A 26,410-nucleotide genomic window follows, 5' to 3' on the forward strand; every position below is an offset into this window, starting at 1 on the left:
CCCATTCCGCCATGGCCCGCTGCCCTTCTCGCACCTCGGCGACACCGACGAGACCGAGACCGACATGGACGACATCATCGCGGCAGGTTCGTCCACGGCCGCCGCGTCTCCCGGGTTCGTCACCCAGGACGAGACGGTGGATCTCAGCGGCAGCATGGATGGCGAGCTCGGCTACGTCTACGACGAGGACGAGCAGGAGGAGCAGGAGCAGGAGGAGGAGGAGGACGAGGAGGAGGAAGAGGAGCCGGCGCCTGTTCCGGCGAAGGGGCGCAAGAAGAAGAAGCGGGCGGCCAGGTCAGGCGAGCCGCGCATCAAGTGGGCGTCCAAGGAGGAGGAATGCCTCCCCGAAGCATGGAAAGTCGTTTGCCTTGACCCGACCACCGGCACGAACCAGAGCATCGAGACGTACTGGGACCGCATCAAGGCCGAGTTCGACGAGCGCAAGCTCGTCGACCCCTACTTCAAAGGCGTCTACATGCAGCGCGGCTCCAAGGCGATGGCGAACCATTGGGGGCGTATCCAGGGGCGTGCAACAAATGGCATGGGGTCGTCGAGGAGGTCGCGGCTCGCCCGGAGAGCGGTGCCAGCGTTGAGGATCAGGTATGCCATGCCGGTCTCCCGCCTCTCTTCGCCGTGTACACCCGCCAACTGTTTGTTCCTCCGCGCAGTTGCTGCGCATGTTCTCCGTATACCGGCAGAGCAACAACGACGCCGAATTCAAGTACCTCCACGTTTACAAGCGCATTGACAAGTGCGAGAAGTGGGCGGTGTTGGAAATATGCCCTAGAGGCAATAATAAAAGCATTATTATTATATTTCTTTGTTCATGATAATTGTCTTTATTCATGCTATAACCGTATTATCCGGAAATCGTAATACACGTGTGAATACATAGACCATAATATGTCCCTAGTAAGCCTCTAGTTGACTAGCTCGTTGATCAACAGATAGTCATGATTTCCTGGCTATGGACATTGGATGTTATTGATAACGGGATCTCATCATTAGGAGAATGATGTGATGGACAAGACCCAATCCTAAGCATAGCACAAAGATCGTGTAGTTCGTTTGCTAGAGCTTTTCCAATGTCAAGTATCTTTTCCTTTGATCATGAGATCGTGTAACTCCCGGATACCGTAGGAGTGCTTTGGGTGTATCAAACGTCACAACGTAACTGGGTGACTATAAAGGTGCATTACAGGTATCTCCGAAAGTGTCTGTTGGGTTGACATGGATCGAGACTGGGATTTGTCACTCCATATAACGGAGAGGTATCACTGGGCCCACTCGGTAATGCATCATCATTATGAGCTCAAGGTGACCAAGTGGTTGATCACGGGATCATGCATTACGGTACGAGTAAAGTGACTTGCCGGTAACGAGATTGAACAAGGTATTGGGATACCGACGATCGAGTCTCGGGCAAGTAACATACCGATTGACAAAGGGAATTGTATACGAGGTTGATTAATCCTCGACATCGTGGTTCATCCGATGAGATCATCGTGGAGCATGTGGGAGCCATCATGGGTATCCAGATCCCGCTGTTGGTTATTGACCGGAGAGTCGTCTCGGTCATGTCTGCTTGTCTCCCGAACCCGTAGGGTCTACACACTTAAGGTTCGGTGACGCTAGGGTTATGAAGATATGAATATGCAGTAACCCGAATGTTGTTCGGAGTCCCGAATGAGATCCCGAACGTCACGAGGAGTTCCGGAATGGTCCGGAGGTAAAGAATTATATATAGGAAGTGCTGTTTCGGCCATCGGGACAAGTTTCGGGGTTATCGGTATTGTACCGGGACCACCGGAGGGGTCCCGGGGGCCCACCGGGTGGGGCCACCTGTCCCGGGGGGCCACATGGGCTGTAGGGGGTGCGCCTTGGCCTTCATGGGCCAAGGGCACCAGCCCTACTAGGCCCATGCGCCTAGGGTTTCCACCACGGAGGAGTCCAAGTGGTGGAAGGCACCCCGAGGTGCCTTGGGGGGGAGGGAAACCCTCCCCTGGCCGCCGCACCTAGGAGATTGGATCTCCTAGGCTGCGCACCACCCCCCCTTGGCCCTCCTATATATAGTGGGGGAGAGGAGGGATTTCATACCTCAGCCTTTGGTGCTTCCTCTCTCCCCGTTACGTCTCTCTCTCGTAGTATAGGCGAATCCCTGCTACTGTGACGCCCTGCATCCACCACCACGCCGTCGTGCTGCTGGATCTTCATCAACCTCTCTTCCCCCCTTGCTGGATCAAGAAAGGAGGAAACATCATCCGTTCCGTACGTGTGTTGAACGCGGAGGCACCGTCCGTTCGGTGCTTGATCATCGGTGATTTGAATTACGTCGTGTTCGACTACATCATCCCCGTTCTTTGAACGCTTCCGCTCGCGATCTACAAGGTACGTAGATGCATCTAATCACTTGTTGCTAGATGAACTCCTAGATGGATCTTGGTGAAACGAGTAGGAAAAATTTTGTTTTCTGCAACGTTCCCCAACAGTGGCATCATGAGCTAGGTCTATGCGTAGTTCTCTTGCACGAGTAGAACACAAAGTAGTTGTGGGCGTTGATTTTGTTCAATATGCTTGCCGTTACTAGTCTTATCTTGATTCGGCGGCATCGTGGGATGAAGCGGCCCGGACCGACCTTACACGTACTCTTACGTGAGACAGGTTCCACCGACTGACATGCACTAGTTGCATAAGGTGGCTAGCGGGTGTCTGTCTCTCCTACTTTAGTCGGATCGGATTCGATGAAAAGGGTCCTTATGAAGGGTAAATAGCAATTGGCATATCACGTTGTGGTCATTGCGTAGGTAAGAAACGTTCTTGCTAGAAACCCATAGCAGCCACGTAAAACATGCAAACAACAATTAGAGGACGTCTAACTTGTTTTTGCAGGGTATGCTATGTGATGTGATATGGCCAAAAGGATGTGATGAATGATATATGTGATGTATGAGATTGATCATGTTCTTGTACAAGGAATCACGACTTATATGTCGATGAGTATGACGATCTACAAGGATGATCATGGAGCCCCAAGATGGAGATCAAAGGAGCTATGTGATATTGGCCATATCATGTCACTATTATTAGTTGATTACATGTGATGTTTATCATGTTTTGCATCTTTTTTACTTAAAACGACGGTAGGAAATAAGATGATCCCTTACAACAATTTCAAGAAGTGTTCTCCCCTAACTGTGCACCGTTGCTACAGTTCGTCGCTTCGAAGCACCACGTGTTAATCGGGTGTGATAGATCCTTTCGTTCACATACAACGGGTGTAAGAAGTTTTACACATGCAAAAACACTTAGGGTTAACTTGACGATCCTAAGCATGTGAAGACATGGCCTCGGAACACAGAGACCGAAAGGTCGAACACGAGTCGTATGGAAGATACGATCAACATGAAGATATTCACCGACGATGACTAGTCCGTCTCACGTGTTAATCGGACACGGCTTAGTTGACTTGGATCGTGTAACACTTAGATGACTAGAGGGATGTCTAATCTGAGTGGGAGTTCATTAATAATTTGATTAGATGAACTTAATTATCATGAACTTAGTCTAAAATCTTTACAATATGTCCTGTAGATCAGATGGCCAACGTTGTATTCAATTTCAACGCGTTCCTAGAGAAAACCAAGCTGAAAGACGATGGCAGCAACTATACGGACTAGGTCCGGAACCTGAGGATCATCCTCATAGCTGCCAAGAAAGATTATGTCCTACAAGCACCGCTAGGTGATCCACCCGTCCCACAGAACCAAGATGCTATGAACGCTTGGCAGACACGTTCTGATGACTACTCCCTCGTTCAGTGCGGCATGCTTTACAGCTTAGAGCCGGGGCTCCAAAAGCGTTTTGAGAGACATGGAGCATATGAGATGTTCGAAGAGCTGAAAATGGTTTTTCAAGCTCATGCCCGGATCGAGAGATATGAAGTCTCCGATAAGTTCTTCAGCTGTAAGATGGAGGAAAATAGTTCTGTCAGTGAGCACATACTCACTATGTCTGGGTTGCATAACCGCTTGACTCAGCTGGGAGTTAATCTCCCGGATGACGCGGTCATTGACAGAATCCTCCAGTCGCTTCCACCAAGCTACAAGAGCTTTGTGATGAACTTCAATATGCAGGGGATGGTAAAGACCATTCCTGAAGTATTTGCTATGCTGAAATCAGCAGAGGTAGAAGTCAAGAAGGAACATCAAGTGTTGATGATGAATAAAACCACTAAGTTCAAGAAGGGCAAGGGTAAAAAGAACTTCAAGAAGGACGGCAAGGAAGTTGCTGCGCCTGGCAAGCAAGCTGTCGGCAAGAAGTCAAAGAATGGACCCAAGCCTGAGACAGAGTGCTTTTATTGCAAAGGGAAGGGTCACTGGAAGCGGAACTGCCCCAAATACTTAGCGGATAAGAAGGCCGGCAACACCAAAGGTATATTCGATATACATGTGATTGATGTGTACCTTACCAGTACTCGTAGTAACTCCTGGGTATTTGATACCGGTGCCGTTACTCATATTTGTAACTCACCACAGGAGCTGCGGAATAAACGGAAACTGGAGAAGGACGAGGTGACGATGCGCGTCGGGAATGGTTCCAAGGTCGATGTGATCGCCGTCGGCACGCTGTCTCTACATTTACCTACGGGATTAGTTATAAACCTCAATAATTGTTATTTAGTGCCATGTCTGAGCATGAACATTGTATCAGGATCTCGTTTAATACGAGATGGCTACTCATTTAAATCCGAGAATAATGGTTGTTCTATTTATATGAGAGATATGTTTTATGGTCATGCTCCGATAGTCAATGGTTTATTCTTAATGAATCTCGAGCGTATTACTACACATATTCATAGTGTGAATACCAAAAGATGTAAAGTTGATAATGATAGTCCCACATACTTGTGGCACTGCCGCCTTGGTCACATAGGTGTCAAACGCATGAAGAAGCTCCATGCAGATGGACTTTTAGAGTCTCTTGATTATGAATCATTTGACACGTGCGAACCATGCCTCATGGGTAAAATGACCAAGACTCCGTTCTCAGGAACGATGGAGCGAGCAACCAACTTATTGGAAATCATACATACTGATGTGTGAGGTCCAATGAGTGTTGAGGCTCGTGGTGGCTATCGTTATGTTCTCACCCTCACTGATGACTTGAGTAGATATGGGTATGTCTACTTAATGAAACACAAGTCTGAAACCTTTGAAAAGTTCAAGGAATTTCAGAGTGAGGTTGAAAATCAACGTGACAGGAAAATGAAGTTTCTACGATCAGATCGTGGAGGAGAATACTTGAGTCACGAATTTGGCACACACTTAAGAAAATGTGGAATAGTTTCACAACTCACGCCGCCTGGAACACCTCAGCGTAATGGTGTGTCCGAACGTCATAATCGCACTCTATTAGATATGGTGCGATCTATGATGTCTCTTACCGATTTACCGCTATCTTTTTGGGGCTATGCTTTAGAGACTGCCGCATTCACTTTAAATAGGGCACCGTCGAAATCCATTGAGACGACACCGTATGAATTATGGTTTGGGAAGAAACCTAAGCTGTCGTTTCTAAAAGTTTGGGGATGCGATGCTTATGTCAAGAAACTTCAACCTGAAAAGCTCGAACCCAAGTCGGAAAAATGCGTCTTCATAGGATACCCTAAAGAAACTTATGGGTATACCTTCTACCTCAGATCGAAGGCAAGATCTTTTTTGCCAGGAATGGATTCTTTCTAGAGAAAGAGTTTCTCTCGAAAGAAGTAAGTGGGAGGAAAGTAGAACTTGATGAAGTATTGCCTCTTGAACCAGTAAATGGCGCAACTGAAGAAAATGTTCCTGAGGTGCCTGCACCGACTAGAGAGGAAGTTATTGATGATGATCAAGATACTTCTGATCAAGCTCCTACTGAAATTCGAAGGTCCACAAGGACACGTTCCGCACCAGAGTGGTACGGCAACCCTGTCTTGGAAATCATGTTGTTAGACAACAGTGAACCTTCGAACTATGAAGAAGCGATGGCGGGCCCGGATTCGGACAAATGGCTAGAAGCCATGAAATCCGAGATAGGATCCATGTATGAAAACGAAGTATGGACTTTGACTGACTTGCCCGTTGAACGGCGAGCCATAGAAAATAAATGGATCTTTAAGAAGAAGACAGACACGGATGGTAATGTGACCATCTATAAAGCTAGGCTTGTCGCTAAGGGTTATCGACAAGTTCAAGGGGTTGACTACGATGAGACTTTCTCACCGGTAGCGAAGCTGAAGTCCGTCCGAATCATGTTAGCGATTGCCGCATTCTATGATTATGAAATATGGCAAATGGACGTCAAAACGGCATTCCTTAATGGTTTCCTTAAGGAAGAATTGTATATGATGCAGCCGGAAGGTTTTGTCGATCCTAAGAATGCTAACAAGGTGTGCAAGCTCCAACGCTCGATTTATGGGCTGGTGCAAGCATCTCGGAGTTGGAACATTCGCTTTGATGATATGATCAAAGCGTTTGGGTTTACGCAGACTTATGGAGAAGCCTGCATTTACAAGAAAGTGAGTGGGAGCTCTGTAGCATTTCTCATACTATATGTAGATGACATACTTTTGATGGGAAATGATATAGAACTCTTGGACAGCATCAAGGCCTACTTGAATAAAAGTTTTTCAATGAAGGACCTTGGAGAAGCTGCTTATATATTAGGCATCAAGATCTACAGAGATAGATCAAGACGCCTCATAGGTCTTTCACAAAGCACATACCTTGATAAGATTTTGAAGAAGTTCAAAATGGATCAGTCCAAGAAAGGGTTCTTGCCTGTTTTGCAAGGTATGAAATTGAGCTCAGCTCAATGCCCGACCACGGCAGAAGAGATAGAAGAGATGAGTGTCATCCCCTATGCCTCAGCCATAGGTTCTATTATGTATGCCATGCTGTGTACCAGACCTGATGTAAACCTTGCCGTAAGTTTGGTAGGAAGATACCAAAGTAATCCCGGCAAGGAACACTGGACAGCGGTCAAGAATATCCTGAAGTACCTGAAAAGGACTAAGGAAATGTTTCTCGTTTATGGAGGTGACGAAGAGCTCGTCGTAAAGGGTTACGTCGACGCTAGCTTCGACACAGATCTGGATGACTCTAAGTCACAAACCGGATACGTGTATATGTTGAATGGTGGAGCAGTGAGCTGGTGCAGCTGCAAACAGAGCGTCGTGGCGGGATCTACATGTGAAGCGGAGTACATGGCAGCCTCGGAGGTAGCACATGAAGCTATATGGGTGAAGGAGTTCATCACCGACCTAGGAGTCATACCCAATGCGTCGGGGCCAATCAAACTCTTTTGTGACAACACTGGAGCTATTGCACTTGCCAAGGAGCCCAGGTTTCACAAGAAGACAAGGCACATCAAGCGTCGCTTCAACTCCATTCGTGAAAATGTTCAAGATGGAGACATAGAGATTTGTAAAGTACATACGGACCTGAATATAGCAGATCCGTTGACTAAACCTCTCCCTAGGGCAAAACATGATCAACACCAGAATTCCATGGGTGTTCGATTCATCACAATGTAACTAGATTATTGACTCTAGCGCAAGTGGGAGACTGTTGGAAATATGCCCTAGAGGCAATAATAAAAGCATTATTATTATATTTCTTTGTTCATGATAATTGTCTTTATTCATGCTATAACTGTATTATCCGGAAATCGTAATACACGTGTGAATACATAGACCATAATATGTCCCTAGTAAGCCTCTAGTTGACTAGCTCGTTGATCAACAGATAGTCATGATTTCCTGGCTATGGACATTGGATGTTATTGATAACGGGATCACATCATTAGGAGAATGATGTGATGGACAAGACCCAATCCTAAGCATAGCACAAAGATCGTGTAGTTCGTTTGCTAGAGCTTTTCCAATGTCAAGTATCTTTTCCTTTGACCATGAGATCGTGTAACTCCCGGATACCGTAGGAGTGCTTTGGGTGTATCAAACGTCACAACGTAACTGGGTGACTATAAAGGTGCATTACAGGTATCTCCGAAAGTGTCTGTTGGGTTGACACGGATCGAGACTGGGATTTGTCACTCCATATAACAGAGAGGTATCACTGGGCCCACTCGGTAATGCATCATCATTATGAGCTCAAGGTGACCAAGTGGTTGATCACGGGATCATGCATTACGGTACGAGTAAAGTGACTTGCCGGTAACGAGATTGAACAAGGTATTGGGATACCGACGATCGAGTCTCGGGCAAGTAACATACCGATTGACAAAGGGAATTGTATACGGGGTTGATTAATCCTCGACATCGTGGTTCATCCGATGAGATCATCGTGGAGCATGTGGGAGCCATCATGGGTATCCAGATCCCGCTGTTGGTTATTGACCGGAGAGTCGTCTCGGTCATGTCTGCTTGTCTCCCGAACCCGTAGGGTCTACACACTTAAGGTTCGGTGACGCTAGGGTTATGAAGATATGAATATGCAGTAACCCGAATGTTGTTCGGAGTCCCGGATGAGATCCCGGACGTCACGAGGAGTTCCGGAATGGTCCGGAGGTAAAGAATTATATATAGGAAGTGCTGTTTCGGCCATCGGGACAAGTTTCGGGGTTATCGGTATTGTACCGGGACCACCGGAGGGGTCCCGGGGGCCCACCGGGTGGGGCCACCTGTCCTGGGGGGCCACATGGGCTGTACGGGGTGCGCCTTGGCCTTCATGGGCCAAGGGCACCAGCCCTACTAGGCCCATGCGCCTAGGGTTTCCACCACGGAGGAGTCCAAGTGGTGGAAGGCACCCCGAGGTGCCTTGGGGGGGAGGGAAACCCTCCCCTGGCCGCCGCACCTAGGAGATTGGATTTCCTAGGCTGCGCACCACCCCCCTTGGCCCTCCTATATATAGTGGGGGAGAGGAGGGATTTCATACCTCAGCCTTTGGTGCTTCCTCTCTCCCCGTTACGTCTCTCTCTCTCGTAGTATAGGCGAAGCCCTGCTACTGTGACGCCCTGCATCCACCACCACGCCGTCGTGCTGCTGGATCTTCATCAACCTCTCTTCCCCCCTTGCTGGATCAAGAAAGGAGGAGACGTCATCCGTTCCGTACGTGTGTTGAACGCGGAGGCACCGTCCGTTCGGTGCTTGATCATCGGTGATTTGAATCACGTCGTGTTCGACTACATCATCCCCGTTCTTTGAACGCTTCCGCTCGCGATCTACAAGGTACGTAGATGCATCTAATCACTCGTTGCTAGATGAACTCCTAGATGGATCTTGGTGAAACGAGTAGGAAAATTTTTGTTTTCTGCAACGTTCCCCAACAGGCGGAAGTCCGGCGCACCCTCGACAAGTCCAAGGAGACCTACAAGCCGGACGCGCCGACTTCTGGCGCATCTGAAGGGCGGTCGGACGGCAACAAAGGTGCCAAGAAGGGGAAATACGCCGACGCGGCTACCGCTCGAGTGCAGGAGTCCATCAAGCACTGCCTCGCCGATGCGCAGGCCCGGGCCGTCTTTCATGAAGAGAAGACCGATGCGCGGTGGTCGGCGTTGATGTCGAGCAGCGTCGTCAAGCTCGACCTGCTCCGGACCAACGTCGCCGCGAAGAAGAGAAACACCGACCTGGCTTTCCTGCTTGGCGGGGCGGACATGCTCCAGAGCACCGACGAGGCGGTCAAGGTGTGGTACTTGACGGAGTGCGGCCTCATCCTGAACCAGGTTCCCTCGACAGCGCCATCGACGCGGCTATCGCTCGAGTGCAGGAGTCCATCGAGCACTGCCTCGCCAACGCGCAGGCCCGGGCCGTCCTTCGTGAAGAGAAGACCGATGAGCGGTGGTCGGCGTTGATGTTGAGCAGCGCCGTCAAGCTCGACCTGCTCCGGACCAACGTCGCCGCGAAGAAGAGAAACACCGACCTGGCTTTCCTGCTTGGCGGGGCGGGCATGCTCCAAAGCACCGACGAGGCAGTCAAGGCGTGGTACTTGGCGGAGTGCGGCCTCATCCTGAACCAGGTTCCCTCGACAGCGCCGTCGACGCCGACGCCCACGCCGCCGCCGCCGCCAAGCCTGCGTGATGACGCCTCCACGACGCCCAGCATCACCGAAGCCGCGCCGACACCCCCCAGCGCAGAAGCAGCTCCGACACCGCCAAGCCCGCGCACGCCAACTCCGCCGACGCCTGGGGCAGAGCCCGCCGAGTGATGCGTTGCGCGCGCGAACTTCTGCCGCTCTATTTTTTGTACGCCAAATTGTGACTTGCGATCGCCGGACTTGTGGCGTCTTTTGTGAACGGGAACGACCAAGTTCGAATTTTCCGTATACTGGGGGCGTGACTGGGAGCTAGGTCGCCCCAGGGGCCGAACTAGCGCTAGTTCGCCCCCAGACCGCTCTTTTTTAGCACCCTGGGGGGGCGAACGGCTGGAGATGCTCTAACTAGGCATACCAACCTCCAATGAGTTAGAGAGAATTCCTTATTTAACACTGTCTTAAAATTTGTTCCCTTATTTAACACTGAAAAACATTTCATTCTTTATTTAACTCCGAGTCTAAATTATATGCCCTTTATAACACTTTTGTCCATTCTAAGCCTTAATGGTGTTAAATTATACGTGAAAAGACCTATTTGCCCCTCATGTGATATGTGACCAAAATTTTACGTGTATATGTGTGTCGAGCCAACTCGTTTTGCTATGCGTGTGAGCCAATTTCTATAGAAAATCGATCGAGTGCTTAGCTTTTTTATGTGTGAGTTTCTGTTGATGCGAGTCCAGGAGGTAAAGTACATGACGCGCGCCCATTACCTTTCCGAGCTCCTCTTTTTCTTCTTTTTTTTGTGGATACTGAGCTCCTCTTCTTTAGCTGGGTACACACAAGTATTTAGATATGCATAGATGTATGTGTACGCGGCCCGTCCGGCGCGCGGTATTCAAATACGTAAGCGTACTTGCCGACAGTGGCGAAGCCAGCTATTTAGCTGTTGGCTTTTACTATTATTTTAAGCAACGTTCTTATATTTCTTTATGGGGGAGTACATTTCACCTAGGAAAGAACTAGCTTTACCTTCTCTCCGAGTGAAAACACATATTCTACATTTTTCACTTCCTCTCATTAACACAACCAAAATGATTAAAATGCCATACATAGCACCCACACACACACAGCCGAGCCACAAGCTGGCCCTAATATTCTGCCACTCACGCACTATAACCTAGGCCACTAACACATTACTTTTTTTTTGCGGGTGAACAGAAGCGGAGCTAGCATGGGGCTACGCCTAGAGCTAAGCTAGCTTGAGTGATGCACATTAGTGATTTTTTGTATTTTGTAAGAAGCATTTACCAAGACTATTGTCACTGGGCCTAGGGCTATAGCCCCATCTGCCCTAGCCTTGTCTCCGCCTCTGCGGGTGAACACTAACACATTACTCGGTTAGCACCACTGGCGGCGCTGAGGGTATTCATGTGTATTCGTATGAATACCCATTATTGAGCGCAAAAAAATAATTAATACATAGCTGCAATGCACACGGCCCACCGCTCGTTGCCTTGTTCGGTCGTTCCCCAATCCCCTTCCCCTGCTCGAGCCCTAGCCGTCCAGGCCCAGCGACCAGCGCGAGCGACCCCCGCTCCCGCTCACCGAGTCACCGGCCGCCGCCCCGCCCCCGCTCCGCCCTCAGCCGCTCAGCGCCGCCGGTGCTCGCCGTCCGCCGGCCGCCCCTCAGACTGCATCGCTGCGACGCTGCCCCGCCCCGACGCTCGCCGTCCGCCGTCCGCCCACTGGCGGCGCTGAGGGTATTCATGTGTATTCGTATGAATACCCATTATTGAGCGCAAAAAAATAATTAATACATAGCTGCAACGCGCACGGCCCACCGCTCATTGCCTCGTTCGGTCGTTCCCCAATCCCCACTTCCCCTGCTCGAGCCCTAGCCGTCCAGGCCCAGCGACCAGCGCGAGCGACCCCCGCTCCCGCTCACCGAGTCACCGGCCGCCGCCCCGCCCCCGCTCCGCCCTCAGCCGCTCAGCGCCGCCGGTGCTCGCCGTCCGCCGGCCGCCCCTCAGACTGCATCGCTGCGACGCTGCCCCGCCCCGGCGCTCGCTGTCCGCCGTCTGCCCCGCCCCAGCCGCCCATCGCCCGCCGCGGCGCCGCCCAGCCCAGGGTCCAGCGCCCAGCGGCAGTTTCTTTCTCCCGCCTGCGTCAGTGCCCTGCGTTCAGGTACAGTATTAAAGAAAACAGAGTTTCAGTTTTTTAGTTGATTCGATTTTGCAGCTGGAGTAGGATTCTTCCTTGTTTTGTTAATTTGTAGATGCTAATTTCTTCCTTATTTTGTTGTAATGTAGATGAAGAAGAAGAATGGGACTGGTGGTGGCAATAGGATTCTTGCATTGTGGGAAAAAGCTTCAAAAGCAAAGAAGATTGATGAAACATCTACACCGAATCAGACTGCAGGTGCATCGGGTACTTGTACCTCTCATGTTCAGCTTGACAGCAATTTGCAATTGGCGTTAGTGCAAGCACCGGATGCGGAATGTGAACCGGAGAGCAGAGAAGCAACCCCAACCCCAATTGATAAAGATGCTGAAACAAGTGATGCAGATGATGAACCAATGGAAGCAGATTTGGAGGCACTCGAACCTGATCCCGGGAAGCGGATTCCCATCTCAATGTATGCTGTCAATGACCAAGATAGAGTAAGAAGAAGATATATTGAGATGAAGCCATGTCAACCAAAGAATCATAACTTTGAGTATACAAATAAAAGTGGAGTTGACCGTCGCTTTTGTCGTGCTTGGTTTAAAGAATTTCCATGGATTGAGTATAGTGTGACAAAAGATAGTGCTTTCTGCTTTGTTTGCTATCTGTTTAAGGATAAGACAAAATATCCCGGTGGAGATGCATTTGTGAAGAATGGATTTAGGAACTGGAACATGAAATCGAGATTGAAGAAACATGAAGGTGAGGTTAGTAGTGCTCATGCTGAAGCTCAAGAGAAGTATGATATGTTCACTACACCACAAGCATCAATTAGGGAGTCTTTTGCTTCAAACACCTCACAATATAAGGCTTTGTATAAGCAGCATTTGACATGGACACTCAAATGTTTGAGATTTCTATTGCACCAAGGCTTGGCATTTAGAGGACATGATGAAAGTGAAAAGTCACTAAATAAAGGAAATTTTCTTGGGCTTTTAAATTGGCTAGCTGGAAATTTTGAAGAGGTTGATAGGGATGTTCTCAAAAATGCTCCACAGAACTGCAAGATGACTCACCATGATATACAACATGAGTTAATAAAATGTTGTGCACAGGAGACTACAAAATTAGTCATTGAAGAACTTGATGGTGGCCACTTTGCAATACTTGCAGATGAGTCTAGTGATGTGTATCAGAATGAACAGTTGGCAATTTGCTTGCGTTATGTTGATAAGAAAGGAAGGGTTGTTGTAAGATTTCTTGGTCTTGCTCATGTTCAAGATACTACCTCTTTGACACTTAAAGCTGCAATTGAGCAAATGCTTATGAAGTACAGTTTGACCTTTGCAATGGTTCGTGGGCAAGGATATGATGGAGCTAGCAACATGAAAGGTAATGCTAATGGCCTAAAAAACTGATTATGGATGAGTCTCCTTCTGCCTACTATGTTCATTGTTTTGCCCATCAACTACAGTTAACTCTTGCTGCTGTTGCTAAAGAGAGTGGTGATTGTACTTGGTTCTTTCAACAACTTGCACACTTGTTAAATGCTCTTGGCATGTCTTGTAAAAAGATGAGAATGCTTCGTATAGCTCAGGCTGGGGAACTCATTGATGCATTGGAATTGGAAGAAGTAGAAACGAGGAGTGGCTGAATCAGGAAATGGGTTTGGGAAGTCCATGTGATACACGTTGGGGCTCTCACTTCAAAACCGTGAACCATGTCTTCTGTATGTATGGTGCAATACGACGAGTCCTCATCAAGATTGGAAAAGAGTACCATGGTGCGGAGGCGCAAGCGGCTCTAACCATATTGACACCATTTCGATCATTTGAGTTTGTTTTCATGGCACACTTGATGCAAGAAATATTTGGATACACAGATGAGTTGAGTAGAGCTTTGCAAAAGCAAGACCAAGATATTGTTCATGCTATTGAGCTTGTTGATATCACAGAGTATCACTTGGAGGGTTTGAGGACTGATCCTGGATGGGATGATTTTCTCAAAAAGGTCACATCTTTTTGTACAAAGCATAAGATCAAAATTGTTGATATGGAGGGTCCTTACTTTCCCGCTGGCCGGCCTAGAAGGGGTTTCTTTAATGGTGCAACGAATTACCATCGCTTCAAAGTTGATATGTATGTTTGTGTCATTGATAGGCAAATTAGTGAGTTGAATGGCAGATTTGATGAGGTAAACACAAATCTACTTTCTTGCATGGCAGCATTTTGTCCACTTCGTCTATTTGCTGCTTATGATCAAGCGAAATTGGTTAGGCTTGCTACAAAGTTTTATGCTAATGATTTCACAAGTGATGAACTGGCAAGACTTCCATGGCAACTAAACATGTATGTTACTCATGTGCGTAGAGATGAAAGGTTTCAAAACTTGAAGAATCTGTGTGAGCTTTCAGTTATGCTTGTCGAGACAAACAAGTATGAACAATACTATATTGTTTACAAGCTTCTTAAGTTGGTATTAATTCTGCCAATAGCTACTGCTAGTGTTGAAAGGGTGTTCTCTTCAATGAACTATGTGAAGAATAAGCTAAGGAGCAAAATGGGTGATGATTACTTGAACAATTGTTTGGTTACATTTGTTGAGAGAGAATTCTTCAATCAAGTAAAGGATGAGGATGCCATTAATCTCTTCCAAAAAGGCGATCGCAAAGTTATATTGGAAGATGGGATATCATCAATCTGTCAATCAAAAGGTACTGGTGTCTTTATGTTTATGTATAATTAGTATGATTTGATGCATTAAAAAATTACTATTGTTGTACTGGTGTCTTTATAATACATTTAGAATAAATTTTTTGTGCCAATGAATACCCAGCTTCAAAATCCCGGCGCCGCCACTGGTCAGCACATGCACATACTAACCAACTAATCATTGTTTAATTACTCGGTCACCTAGGAGGTAAAGTACGGAGTACTTATGTTCTTCCGTTTTAGCTTCAATCACGTACGTCTTTTATCCTACTGCTTTATCATTGTCAAAGACTAATAATTGATTACTTTATAATCTAGTAAATTGGGGATCGGTCATCCATATAAGCTTCATCTAGTGGGGTTAAATTTTGGTCACATACTTTATAAGGGGCAAATAGGACTTTTCAGATGTCATTTAACACCATTAAGGCTTAAAATGGACGAAAGTGTCGGAAAGGGAATAAAATTTAGACACAGTGTTAGATAGGGAAGAAAGAAATTTCCAGTGTCAAATAGGGAAACAATATTTAAAACAATGTTATATAAGGAATTTTCTCAATGAGTTATGTGCACTGATGTTGTAATGAGCCCAGCTAAGGCCTGTGTCCGCCTACTGACTTTTTGGGCCGAGACCAAGAGGTCGACTCGGACGTGACTAATAACATCGATTAGATTCACATCACATCTAATCGGAAAAAATTCTCATTGCTCAAAAAAACTCAGAAAAAATTGTCAAAAAAAAATCTAATCAGAAAAAAAATGAGTTAATTTCAAAAAAAAAGAGTCGTGTGGGAAACATATTGTGTCGTCCGTTTGGGGCTGCCCGGCACAAGTCTGTTAGGGCGATACCTATTGGAGTCCGAGACACGATCGCTATGCGAGGCCAACTCGGACACGATCGATCTAGCTTCTATATCAAAGATGAACTACACGGAATCATCACATATTCACATCACATAGTTCACCGGCCGTAGGAATCAGAGGGAGAATACGATCAAGAAGATGGACACGGAAGGGCACTCGTTGCCGTCGGCGTCGTGCGGCGACGGCCGGAAGAGGAGAGTCTGCTACTACTACGACCCGGGCGTCGCCAACGTCGACTACGGCGCCAACCACAACATGGTGCCCCGCCGCATCGCCATGGCGCACGCCCTCGTCGAAAAGTACGGCCTGCTCGCCGACATGGAGCGCCTCCGCGTCAGGCCCGCCACCGAGGCCGAACTGCGCGCCTTCCACGACGACGCCTACGTCCGCCTCCTCCGCGACATCACCCCGGACGCCTACCACGACGGCGACCTCCGGGATAGGGCCAGGGCGTGCGGCGTCGGCGTGCCGGACACCGACGAGACCGACGCCAGCGCATACGACAACCCCGTCATCGACGGCCTCTGGGACTACTGCCTCCGCTACGCCGGCGGGTCGCTCGCCGCCGCGCGCGCGCTCGCCGACGGCTCCTCCGACATCGCCATCAACTGGTCCGGCGGGATGCACCACGCGTGCCGTGGCAAGGCCAGCGGCTTCTGCTACGTCAACGACATCGTGCTCGCCATCCAGGAGCTCCTGAAGCACTTCGAGCGCGTGCTCTACGTGGACATCGACGTGCACCACGGCGACGGCGTGGAGGAGCACTTCAAGAGGGAGAGCCGGGTGATGACGGTTTCGTTCCACCTCTACGACATCGACCGCGACGTCAAGCCCTTCTTCCCGGGCACCGGAAAGGTCGAGGACGTCGGCGAGGGCGACGGCAAGTACTACACCCTGAACGTGCCCATGAAGGCGGGCATGGACGACGAGAGGTACCAGCAGCTGTTCAGGCCGATCATGGACGAGGTCATGGAGAAGTTCGTCCCGGACGCCGTGGTGCTGCAGTGCGGCGCCGACTCGCTCTACGGCGACAGGTTGGGCGAGTTCAGGCTGTCCGTGAAAGGCCACGCCGGCTGCGTCAGCTACCTCCGTAGCTTCAACGTGCCGCTGCTCCTCCTCGGCGGCGGCGGGTACACCGTCAACCATGTGGCCTCCTGCTGGTGCTACGAGACGGCGGTCGCCGTGGGCAAGGAGAAGGAGATCTCCGACGAGATACCCTTCCACGGCTACGAGCACTATTACAGGGACCAGGGCTACAAGCTACATTTCACGGTGCCGAAGAAGAACGGCAACAAGAAGGATGACTTAATCGATAAGATAAAGCAGGATGCCCTCATGAACCTGGCCATGCTCAAGCCACCGCCGACGACCGTAGGGGAGCACCGGCCAAGCAAAAGACATGCCATCAACGTCAAGGCCCACTATGACCAGAACCAGGACAAGGAGGCAAAGAAGTACCGGTGCCGCAGGGAAGACGACGACCCCATGGAGAGGCTGCACCGGCTCTGCGGCGAGGCGGACCGCTACGATTTCTTCACTGAGCTGGGGAAGAGAAAGATGTCTGGGCTAGTAAATACTACTCCCTCCGATTCAAAATAAGGGTCGTGGTTTTAGTTGGGACTTGAGACTTGGGAGTACCTAGCATTGGTGAAGAGAAAGACATGTTCACTGCATTAGTTGGCAAGCTCACATTGCACGAGGTCGTGTTAGAGCAAAACCAGAAAAAAGGTTATTTTCCCATGTGTGTACACAAAATATCGGCTCTTAGCTTGTAAGAGAAGTCAACATTGTTGTTTTCACTTTCCTTCTCTTTCAAGTCAACAATTATCTCTACATATGGCTTAACTATTGTAAAAAGTAAGAATGGATACATATTTGTACTAGGGCGCATCATGCCACTGTTGAGATGAAGAAGCGTACATTTTTCTTTTCTTAAATACGCATGAATGTGTACATTTTTGCAATATTACAGAGTAGATAACATGATCCAATCTGCTCACGTCCACACCCTACTTTGTATGTGCAACTACTCACGTATTGTCCACGTTGCCAACACTGCAAATAAACCATCTAGCTCCCCTCCTAGGAGTCATGCTTGTCTTCAAATACTATCTTCACTCTCGATCCGCTGGAGAACCTACTTTTGAGATGGTACCAATCCATCAAACACAATGGCACTTGGGTGTTTGCACAGCTTCCATAGGCCCAAGAGGTAGATGGCCTGAGTCATTCTTTGGTGCTCTACTTATTGCTCCTGCCTGTTGCACCATGCTTCCAAAGTCTCGTTTGCAAAAGGTTCTCTGGCTTGCCGAATGCAATGTAGACCCGGTTCCAGACTTCTCTCGCAAAGACGCAGCTCACCAGAATGTGGTTTATGGTCTTGTCGTGTTGATCACAGAATGGGCATGAAACATGGTACGGGAGGCATAGCCTGGCCAATCTCTCTAACGTCCAACACCGATCCTTGAGAGCCAACCACGCAAAGAGATGGCATTGGGGCGGCGCGTTGGATTTCCACTTGAAGGTGGTCGTGTGTGAGACCACGAGACCTGCAAACTTGGCCGCGTACGCAGATCTCGCCGAGAATGTACCATCCTTTTCCAAGGACCATGAAATCGAGTCTAGTGTACCTGTGTCCAGATGCACAACCGCTACTCGAGGCCAAAGATCCAAGAAAGGGCGAACCGTCTCGGCGGTGGGATCAGGTCCAGTGCCTCCTGCCCAAGAAGAGTGCATAGACTTCTACTAATGCACCATGAATTTCGTTGTGAGACCATCCCCCTTCGATTGCCTTAGGGAGCGCGCTAAGTGGGTCGGCATATGGCGTCAGTTCACCAGTTTCGTTTGTTTCTTCTTTATTTCTTTTCAATTTTTCTTTATATTTTGTGACATTCTAAATACATATATTCCAAAAAATATTTACTTAATTTTTTAAATGTTCAATGCAAATACAAAATAGTTTAACATGGTGTAAAATGTTTGTTAATTTAATTTAAAAAATGTTGATACCATTCAAAAAAATGTTCACACATTTCAAAAAATGTACTACTGCACATTTCAAATAATATGTATGCAATGTAAAAAATATTTTAGTGTAACTCAACCAAACAAATTTTGTACCATTCAAAATATGTTGATAGCATTCAAAAAAGTTCACAAGTTTCAAAATTATGTTTGTGAAACTTTTTTCAAATATTTATAGGATGTGTAAAATTTTTTGCATAGTTTTTTAAATGGTTTGTATCATACAAAAATGTTTCAATGTGTATTTCAAATAATTTAACATGTATCTGAGAAAATGTTCAAAACCATGTATTTGTTTAACTACTAGTCATGTGTTAGAAAAATTATAAACTTGTATAAAAAATAAGCTGTATAACAAAAATGTACAATGTGTATGAAAAATAGACATCAAAACATAAATTTCAAAAGAATGTTAATCATATATTTGTTTCAAAGTGTATTAAAGATGTTCCTAATGTATAATAAAAATCTACAATGTGTATGTAAGATGTAGACTTGTTTTGAAAAAACTTGAAAAAAAGGGTAGCAAAAAACCCCGAAGAAAACCAAAGAAAGAAATAAAACAGAAGAAAAAAGAAAAAGAAAAAAAGCAATCTAAAACCAGAAGAAAATTGATGTAAATTGTGAAGGGGCGATAAGAAAACCAAAGACAAAAGACAAATTCGTGCGGCAACTACTGTACTGGACCGGCCCACTAGTGTTGCGCTAAATGCGATCCGGTGATATGTCTCACAATAAACGAGGCATAGTTTCCGCTCTCCATATCAACATGCATTGCGCGAAAGTGTCATGTATGCACGAAGTCTTCAAAAAGGCTAGCCAGTTTGCCCTGCAAGACAAGTCACGAGAACTTTGGGCGGCAGCTTCGCAGATGAGTGAATGAGGTTGATTGGGCAATAGTCAATAACGTCGCCCAGGTTCCCCTTCTCTTGGTAGCAATCAAGTCCGAGTTGAGGAGGTTGGAATTTCCCATAAATCTTGTGAAAGGCGTCCATGATGTCCTTGCCTATGATGCTCATGCAGGTCCCCCGTAAAGCTAACGGGCTCGGGCGCTTTCTTCGCCCAGAAATTGCGACTCAGACTTTATTAGTCGAGAAAGGGTTGTCAAGACCGCAAGCCTGGATGCGTGGCTTGTCTAGGTTTTGAAATACTACAATGGAACAACCATGGTCCATATAAGACTCAGGAACCTTGGCCATAAATTCTCGAAATGGAAATTGGCTCGTCGTGGTGACATGGCATTGACGTACAGGAGGGGGTCTTGGTCCAAGTGAGATGTCAACACCGTGTGCTCGGGCTGCCGAACAGATAGAGAGTAAAGTGTTGACACCTTTAATTATTGTGGAGAGAGATGGTTTAATCATAGAATGTGTTGCTCTCTTTCTTTTTCCTTGGGATAACAGTTGGGGAAGTTGTAGCTATTGTTATATAATAAAGAATGTCGAGGAAATGGTCAACGATAAGTTAATTTATAACATTGAGAAGAAGGCTTGATCCCTAGGACTTGTGAAAATATTTTTTGCTTACCACACAGAAAGATGATTGATATTTACCTCATCCACTTGTGAAGAGCATATTAGTTGCACTCAGGCAATCTTCTAAGGGCATCTCCTACAGTGCTACATGTCAATAAGATTACTCCCTCCTTCCATCTATATAGGGCCTAATGCGTTTTTCGAGGCTAACTTTGACAAAATATTAGAGCAATAATATATGACATGCAACTTACACAAAGCATACCGTCAAATTCGTATGTGAAAGGAGCTTTCAATGATATAATTTTCATATTATGTATGTCATGTGCTATTAATCTTATCAATAGTCAAAGACAGTCTTGGAAAATGCATTAGGCTTTATATAAATGGAAGGAGGGAGTATAAGAGTTTTAGATTAGGCTGTGATACTAAATATGCCATGTTTTTGCTCTTCCATACGAACACATTCAGTTACATTGCACCACAATGACAACAGATTCTATTTAATTGTGCTCTATTCGTGATGAGCATACTATTTGGTATTGCTGCCACGAGTAGTTTGCACCCTTATCACTTGGTTATGTAAAAGCACCGAGTCTGGAGAGTTAAATCTTTGATGATCACCTTCAAAGTGAGAGAGTTGTGGATGTCTTCATTCCCACTGGTGTAGCCTGTTCCATGAGCGGAACTTGATGTCAATATGCTCCATATACTCTAGATCATCACGAAAGAATGTTTGATGAAAGGCATTGATCGGTTTATAAATATGCAACATTTGTTAATACTGAAGGAAGGCATTTGGGGCTAGACTGGCGAGGGACAGAGCAATAATGAGAAAATAGTTTTTTTCTAAGTTAATGGTGAGGCATGTAGTTTGATGAGGTTGGTCACAACGTATCATATGTCGTATAATGCACATGATACTAGCCTATGATGCTATCTTCAGAGTGCATAGTATCATATCTTGGTATCATAATGATCTTATTTTTAAACATGCACCGAACAAAGTAGTACATCATCATTTAAAATGATCCGCCGCAGCAAAAATGTCTTGTTGGTTTGGATGATACTACCTATGATACTCCTATTGTGACCCGCCTGAAGTCGTGTACTCCCTTCTTAGATGGAAATATAAATCGGGCACAAGAATTTAGGTCATTAATTTAATTGACGAAACTTGTATGCCACAAAGAACATGTGTAGAAATATCATTCGATAATGAGTCTAGATATATAATTTTTATAACATACACAATACATGTTTTGCTACTCAAATCAAGGACTTAGAAACCCATGCCCGACTTACATTCCCATCCGAAGAGAGTAAAATGTTTTTTAAATGCATGGCCATGGCACCGGAAGATGTTTTTTATGGAACAAAGTAAAGAGTTATGGGTGGTGATGGTAGATAGGTTGGCACACGGTAGAAGGGACACCGATCAAATGCTGGGGTGACGGCGTGGGTTGATGCATGAGACGAGGGAGCCGTCACCGTTCACATGCTACGGTGACGGCATGTACTTGCTAGGATTGGTCGAGATAATGTTAAAGGCCGCAGTCTGGATAGGGTCCGGCCCTCAACGGGTTGTAAACCTTTGTGAATTGGATCGTGCTGATCGAGATTTAGTTAATGGAACAATGGCCGCAGCACACCTATAATAATAATAATCAGGGGATCGATTAATTGGCCGGCCCTAACTAGCTGGAGATTTTGATTCTCGCTCGGTCGCTCCTCACATGCCACACCACGTGCTACTAACCAGGCCGCTTTAAGGAGCTCCAAGCCGCTCCATACATACATGGACGGAGTTGGCGTATATATAGACCGGCCGGGCAAAAGACGATGCAGCTCCGTCCCTTCTGTCCCCGCCCATCCGGTGATCCACACATAAACACGCACGCACTGATCACGCGCCACGCTCGCAGACGCAGCGATGAAGAGCAACAGGGCAGCCCTGCTCTCGGCCGCGCTGCTCTCGCTTCTGCTGATCTCTTCCGCCGCCGGCGCTGCGGCTGCCGGCAAAGGTGCGCCAGTCCACAACACTCTGAAAGACCATGACATGATTGGCCTCTCCTCTACATGTACGTACTACTACCATCCTGTGTGCCGTATACATCTCGCGCTTATCTGCTATGTATACTGGACGTGTTGCCAAATCGTAGTCGATCGGTTAACTTGCTTATTTGGTTATGTCATGCATGCAGCTGAGGATGTTGGCCATGGCGGCTTCGCCCAATCGGAAGGGGTCGCCACCGCGATCGGACCAACGTCGTTTCCTCCTTTCAATCCAGCTTCTTCCAAGGCGGCGCGCGGCGCCAGCAAGCTTCATTGAACTTCACTCTTTGTGTAAGGGACAACGATGTCGATATGCATGTGAACATGCGTGTACTTGGACTTTAACCATGGAATAAAGCTGTACTTACCACGTGGCACACGTGGTAAATAACTCTCTCTTTTTAAGACACACGCGTGGTAAACAACTCAAACTTGGCAAAAGCAAAAAGAAAGAAATATCTGTACTTAAAAAAACACCTAGCTTGCCACCGATGCCGCCTACTAGTAATTGCCGAGTGCTCATGTGCTTCCCAACCAAAAAAAAAGATGAGCATATGCTTATGTGATTGTCCGATTTATTGTTGAGCATTGAGTTTGTGCTTTCCAACAAAAAATTCGCATGCAATATAATTGCCACGCGTCTAAATCGACCAAGTTATCTAGCCAAGACAACATGTTATCATCACTATTCCTAAAATGAACATGTTTTCTTTTTTGAGCTAAAGTTAGCATGCTTAACTACGCTAAGAAGAGATGCGAAGGTAGGAGGCCCGCTGCTTCTTCTCAACATTAGGCTATACCTTTTGAGATACAGACCCCCCAAAACTAGGTTTCGATGTGACTGAAACCTACCAAGTGAAAATGATTCAAACGAAGCCCACTCATCGCAGAAGGGCCATCGTAAAGTGTGCAAATAACAGAGGTCATGCGTGACTCACATTCTGCTACCATTCCTCGCTGCCTGCCGGAACATCTCGCGGGCCTCCAAGGCAAATCTGTAGAAGGATACATACGACATACTCGTACTCCACACTAAGACAACCAAGTTTCCAACAGATGAAGCTTTGAACACCGCATGAGTCACCCCTGCCAAAGAAGGTAACACCCGTGATGCCACTCAGAGAGAGAGGGAAATATTTTCCCCTAGGGTTTCCTAGGGTCTCCCTTGTCCTCCGACGGCGCAGCCGCTGGAGTCCACGTATCTTCACCACCGATCTGCCTGAGTCTTGCGAGAGCTACGAACCAACAGCAGTGCGTCTCTGGGCGGGTGCTGTATGGGGGATCCTGGAGGTTTGGTGACTGGAACGGGATTGAAGGAAGTAATGGAGGGGGTGCAAACGGGGAAAGAGATCTGGGAGGATGCGAGATCGGGGGTCGGGCATCCATCCCACCGATCGAAGATAACGCTGCGGGGACGCATCAAACCACAGTGGATGCAGACATGGAGGAAGAATATGGTGTATGAATTTTCACGGGAAAGAAGGAAAAGGCTTGGATCTGTCTCGTGATTTGGAGGACTTGATCAAGGAGGTGCGGTGGTTGGCCCTGTTTAGGGTTCATACTATTAGACCTTTTAGCCATGCCGCCCTGTTAAATTCCATGAGGAATGCCTGGGCTTGTGCGCAGGGGGTAACTTTCAACATTAAGGGGCCAAATCTGTTCCTGGCGCAGTGCCACTGCTTAGGGGATTGGAAGAGTGTCGGGGGTTGGGTGCGACATATGCCAATGGATGACTTATCATGGTGGGGGCGAGTAGAACGTCGCCGGTGCCTGGAAACAGGATGAGGCGTAGACACGAACGTCGGCGGACTTTACCCAGGTTCGGGGCTCTCCTAGGAGATAACACCCCTAGTCCTGCTCTGCGGGGTCTCCACATGATCACTAAGGCAAAAGTGAGTACAATGGTGCTCCTCGAGCTGTATCTGTGGACAGGAGGAGACTAGGCCAGCTCTCCCCCTTCTCTAAAGTCTGATCTAGTTCTAATGGATCGGAACCCTTTGCATGGGTGCCCTGGGGGTTTATATAGGCCTACCCCTAGGGGTACAATGGTAAACCGACTGGGTGCAGGGCCCAGCCGTCAGTCTCTTCGCCTGCCGGCCTCTATGCCGACTGCCGGGGCCTGCCGGCTGGTGGGCCCCATCGACTGGTCTGGTACGGAGCCGACAGGCCGTACCCGCCGCTTGCGGGTCTTGCCGGCTGCCGATTACTGTAGCCGTGCCTCTAATGACGCAGGCTTGGTCATGGGGTCGTGGCTACAACCCTGCTACCTAGCGGGCGATTACTGTAGCCACTCCCCGTCTCGTCTGGTTAATGGCACGTGGGACCCGTGGGAGGGGCAGGCCGACTTCCGGGGGCTGGCTCCCTTCGGGTCCGACTGGTGGCGCTCTTGCCGTCTTCTGGACTCTCGCTGACCGGTAGGGCCCAACATCCGTGGACCGTACCGACAGGCCATCGTGGGTGCAGGACTCCGCCCACTGTTACTGATGTCAGGGATGGCACGGCAACAGTGCCTCGCCGGACGGAGATCTCCACTGGTACGGCGCACTGTGGCCTAGTCATCCCATGAAAAGGGGAGGGAGTGGGCTTTACTGTTGTCACTCCCGTCCCATCCCCCCTTATGAGGGCATGGGCTTTGTTGGTGTCGTGGGCCGACTCCCCGTGGCCGGCTTCTCTGGGAGCCGCCAGGCGGGAGTCGGCCCGTCTTGATCTCGCTTCCAGGACTCGGCCGCATGCGGGCAGTCGGCTGCTTCTTTAGCCGGCCTCTGGAAGGCGGCTCTCCATCCTGGTGTCCTGAGGGGCGCAGTCAGCCCCGATGGCTTGAAAGGTTCTGGGCCTCGGGTTAGCCTACCCGTGGCCCGTTACTCCGACAGTAGTCCCCGAAGCTGGTGAGGCGCCGCGGACGATCAGCCGAGGAGCCTCAGCAGTTTCTTTCTTCGAGTGCTTGAGGTGAGACCTCGATTAACTTCTGCCGGGCCAACTGGTAGGAGTCAGAGTCGTCTGACTTTGACTTGTCCAAAAATGCTTTCGAATCCCCCAGCGGGAACTCAGTAGCGTGTGAGCTAAGCTTCCTGACCGCCACCCACTCCGTGCCCGCCATGTGGCAACCAATGGCTGGGCCAGCCCGCCTATCCATCCGCGAGATGGGACATGTATGCAGGCTGGGCCCGCCACTACCACGCCTCGGCACGCGAGCAGATCTGCTGCGGCCGTGGGGGTGGTTGAGGTTCCCACGTAATTACCGCGCGCAGTAACTTTGCGCGACAAACGTGGGGGGCGTGGAGTAGTGGGCGCAGTAAATCCCACTACTGCCCCCTCCCACCTCCCCACTTCTTCTTCTTCTTCTTCTTCTCTCTCTCCCCGCTGCTCCTCAAGCTACGTCGAGCGCTGGGCTATAAGTAGGGGGGAGGAGGGGAGACGGCGGAGCACGCGCGTCCCACCTCCCCACTTCTTCTTCTTCTTCTTCTTCTTCTTCTTCTTCTTCTCTCTCTCCCCGCCGCTCCTCAAGCTACGTCGAGCGCTGTGGCAGTCTGCTCACGATGAGCTCTTCCTCCGCCGTCACACCCCCTACGACGCATTCCGGCACCTAGGATGGTTCGGAGGTCCACGACGACCACGTCGATTTCCTCCGCAAGACGCGTCGGTTGCCCGGTGAGGACCTCGTTCGGGTTCGTCTCGCGCCGAGGGAGGAAATCTCACCGACGCCGCAGGAGGACGAGCGGGTCGTCTTCTGCTCACACTAGCTGCGCGGCCTGGGCCTGCCGGCGAGCAACTTCTTCCGCTCCTTCCTTGAGTTCTACGGACTCCAGCCGCACCACCTCACCCCCAACACAGTGGTGCTGCTGTCCGCCTTCGTCACCCTGTACGAGGGATTCATCGGCGTTCTCCCCACCCTGGAGCTCTAGGGGGAGTTCTTCTACTCCAAGCTCGATACCCAAGCCGCGAGCGTGCCGGCTCAGTGCGGCGCGTTCATCGCCGTGCGGAGGTCGGGGGCCGACAACCCGTTTCCCTCCATCAAGCTGATCAAGTCGGTGAAGATGTGGCAGCGGTCGTACTTCTACGTGAAGAACGTCTCCGCAGAGGGCGACTGGAT

The 26,410-nt window shown here is 48.5% G+C and overlaps 1 long non-coding RNA gene and 2 pseudogenes across 1 annotated transcript; all 3 read left to right on the forward strand.

The window, feature by feature from the left end:
- Positions 1 to 12,337: 12,337 nt before the first annotated feature.
- Positions 12,338 to 14,936, forward strand: LOC147972181 (uncharacterized; annotated as a pseudogene).
- Positions 14,937 to 15,904: 968 nt separating this feature from the next.
- On the forward strand, positions 15,905 to 17,365 carry LOC125556380 (histone deacetylase 19 pseudogene; annotated as a pseudogene).
- Positions 17,366 to 22,096: 4,731 nt separating this feature from the next.
- LOC147972182 (uncharacterized) lies at positions 22,097 to 22,711 on the forward strand. The gene is made up of 2 exons (XR_015603386.1): positions 22,097 to 22,346; positions 22,470 to 22,711. It is a non-coding gene; the product is annotated as an uncharacterized LOC147972182 (long non-coding RNA).
- Positions 22,712 to 26,410: the final 3,699 nt, after the last annotated feature.

Source organism: Triticum urartu, chromosome 5A (genome assembly GCF_056163025.1).
Source record: "Triticum urartu cultivar PI428250 chromosome 5A, HENAU_Tu73, whole genome shotgun sequence".
In the NCBI taxonomy this organism is placed as follows: Eukaryota; Viridiplantae; Streptophyta; class Magnoliopsida; order Poales; family Poaceae; genus Triticum; species Triticum urartu.